Below are 3691 nucleotides of genomic sequence, written 5' to 3'. Positions count from 1 at the left end.
GCTGCCGGGGGGCCGGGCGGGGGACGCGCCCTTCCTCGCTCCTCCCGCGGGCTGACGGGGCCGCCGGGCGAGGGGGGGCGGCTGGCAAAGCCGCTCTGGCCCGCGCGTCCCCAGGCAGCCGATCTTCTCACCCTGCCCTTCCTCCTAGCCTGCCCTTCCGCGCTTTCACCGTCAATTTGATTTCTGTTCCTCGGCCGTACCGTTGGTCTCATCCCGTTTTGCAGCCGTACGCCTCTTCACTGCACTACAGCGCTCTGGTTCTCGACACCTGACAGCGTGGCCCTCGTGCCTGGTCCTTTCTGCCCGCGCTGGCTGGGCACCTCCTGGCTTCCCACATCGCTTTGGCTCTCCCTGCCCTGTGGAGCTTGGCCCCGTCCACCCTGCAAAATGCAGCATTATGTTCCTAGAGATGGTCAAAGCACGTGGTCTGATAAGAACCCAGCCTTTGCTCTAAAATACCCTCCAGGACATGCTTAAAATACACCTTATTCGTGTTGTGTCTGGGGGAAAAAGTGGTACACGGCACTGTGGTAGCAAGACTGGGCTGCGGTGCCACCCTGGCAGTCTGCAGTTACAGCTCGTTTTAGCAACATCTTTCAATCCCATCTATGCCAAAAGATGAGTCACATTGTAACTATACTAAAGGACTAAATCTGTAATAACCTGGGTCCCTCAAAACATGGCGGTTCACAGTGCAGAGAAGAACCAGAGTGACTCCCCCAATATTGCAATCAGAAGACTTTTTATAGCTGCTGTTGCGGGGATGTACTGATGAGGTTGTGTCGATAAACTGCAGAGTCCTCAAATGGGATAAGAAATGTTGTTATGTTGCTTAAATGCCCAACCAGCAGCAGTTAACATTCCTGCCGCAGTGAGTTAGATAGAGATTGTCTTCATTATCTTTTAAGCCAGGTTGTGACATCCCTGATGTCTGTTTGACCATGGGAGTGCAATGCAACACGTAAACCAAAAAATACGTGAAAGCTTATATGACTGCGTTGTGGAATGTAGGACAGTGACGTGTCCACTTGATTTCATCTTCCCTAATCAGGGGCTGGAAAACTCTTAGGACTTTCCTACTCTTTGATGTTTCTTTCTAAACGTGTATAGTTCAGCATCTAAATCTGGCAATACCTGGTTTAGGATAAAGTTTTGGATTTACTGTTAAGGTTAATGGAGTTGTCCATGAACAACTTGGAGAAAGAGACCCTGAGGCCACCTCATTCTCTGCGTGATTTTGTATTAACATCTGTGTATCCCCCTATCTCCTTCTCTTCCTTTTCCTCTTTCTTTCTCCTTTTGCATATCTGAGTTCTGCCCCTCTTCTAAGACTAGGTGACTCCTTCCTTGCTCTCTCTTTGGACTTCAGAAAATCACATATCAGGATAATTCACTGTAGATAATAACTATGATTTCATTCCGAAGTAGTGGCCTCACTGGTAGACGCACTGAAATAGCTGTATGGATTAGCTATTCAGCTGTAGCAGCATTCAGAAATTACCCTTACGTAAGCAAGGCCAGCGAACCATTCTTTAAATCACATACTGAGACAATGTCAAAGAAAGGAGCAGGAAGAAGTTTTGAGTATGTTTGGTGATCCAAACACTAGCATGGATTAATGCTGGTTTGTATAAACTCTCTTAGCACATCGTAGCACTAATTTGACACAGTACTTTTTAGCAGCATAATCCTGTTCCTCCTCTATCAATCCTCTGCTGTCTGCAGATGGAAAAGCCCTAAGCAGCTATCTTCACTTAATCCCTCAACAACTTCTTATAACAAGGCAGATTTGTAGCCAGTGAATGTTGTGAAATGCTGCTTTGGAGTTAGTCATAAATTGTGAATGTTTGAACCAGGCCATCTCATAGCTGAGATGACTCACTTTGTAAGATTTCTCCTGAGGGTCTGAGCCTCACATACAGCCAGAATAAGGTTGGGTTCTGTTGGCTTACCTTTGGGGCCTGTTATAGCCAGGGAAAGATAGCAGTCGAGTTATGCACTTTGTAGGAGTGTTACCACGTTGCTGGCTTTCTTGCTAGTTTTTTTTTAAAAGAAGCAAAGTATTTGGCAATTTATTATTTCCTTAAGTCTCTGTATTTCTGTAAGTACTGCTCCAATAGTTGGTGTTTCTTCCTCAGTGTGCTTTCTGCTCATTAATGTAATATAGATTTGAGGGCCAGAAGAGATGATTAGCTCATTTAGTCCTGTCTTTGTATAACAGAGGAATATAATTTAATCTAATCTAACGCACCTTAAAATAGTGAGGATTTCCAGTAGTTACACTGTTGCTCAGCCTTTACAACACTGGAGTCCAAATGCCGATCTTTGAACTTCCCAGTCCACGTTTTGTGTGTTATGGACACAAAATTGTGATATGTAAATTCTCAGGTTTTTGCAAGCTTATTAGAAATTGTTTGGTGTCACAGGCTGTCCTGGGGACATAGTAGCACCTTCTCTTTTCATGCCTGGCTTGAAGGGCTGGTGTCTGGTGTCTGAAGCCAGAGTAGGAGAGGTGGAAAGCTGAGTTCTGTCTGCAAGCTACCAACTCAACCATTCTGGTCAGTAAAATGTATCTTTCTAAAACTCAGTCAAAACTTGAGGAGGTAAAGAATCCACACTTTCCTTTCTCGGCACCCTTATCATGTTTATTTTCCTTGTAAGTGAATCACACTGGATGATTTTTGGGATGATTTTTACTGTGCTTCACTGGTGAGGCATAGCTGTGGAATCAAGGGTGGCACCAGGCTGCATACCCCACACAGTCACATGCTGCAAGGGCCTGCAAGGCTGCACGAATGACTCAAGGCTGATTTATGTGTTTTCCATTATCTTCCTTTATGGATGCAGCTGCCAAGTCTGCACAGTGCTGTTCAGCTGGGAAACTAATAAACTCAGTGCCATCTTTCTGCATCAAGACTTTACACACTGCAATAAGCTTTCACAAATGAAAGGACTTTTGTTGTCTGCCTGTCTTGAAAATACTTTCCAAGATCCAGGTTACAGAGCTTTTCCCCAGGCTGCTGAAGCACCAGGATCTGCTTATTTAACATTCTTGTGTTCTGACATGGCGAATCTAGTTATACCCATTTAATTTGTTTTTTTCTTCTCTGACTTTTTTAACTGATTTGTGATTGTATGTTTCTTAATTAGCTTTGCTGAAGTCTTTTTGACTCAGTCATTAGACTAGACTAGGAAAGCCATCTGAAATTAGTGTGCATCCCAAATAAGGGACTGTGCTGCTTTTATAGAAATTGGTTTGGGTGCAGTTTTCTCTTTGTATCCCTTTGTAACATTATCTGGAGTTTGTAAAATGAGCCTAGGTGTTTGCCTCATGCGTTTCCTGTCTTCTAGCTACTTGCAAGAATCTTGGCAGTGTGCTTGCTGCTGTGCTTCATTTCCATTGCTATGGCTTCCTGCTGGAAGGCTTCCACCACTGAAAGGCTGTTCGTTCCAGTTTATGAATCCCAGTACAGATCAGTAGTGACTTCAGATCACAGTTTCTGTCCAAGTTCTGCTTATCGTGCTGTTCCCCACTCAGCTTGCACAAGACACCCCAACAAGGTTATTCTGTTCAGGGACCACCGAGGCTATCGGTTTTTGTTAGTTGTGGTTGTTAGGATTGTACAGACAGACCTCTGGAAGTTAGATCAGCACAGCAAGTGTAAAATATATAGCAAAGTACTAGAAAAGC

Source organism: Aptenodytes forsteri, unplaced genomic scaffold (genome assembly GCF_000699145.1).
Source record: "Aptenodytes forsteri isolate BGI_AS27 unplaced genomic scaffold, ASM69914v1 Scaffold66, whole genome shotgun sequence".
NCBI classification, from domain to species: Eukaryota; Metazoa; Chordata; class Aves; order Sphenisciformes; family Spheniscidae; genus Aptenodytes; species Aptenodytes forsteri.
Note: the sequence above shows the minus strand (reverse complement) of the source record.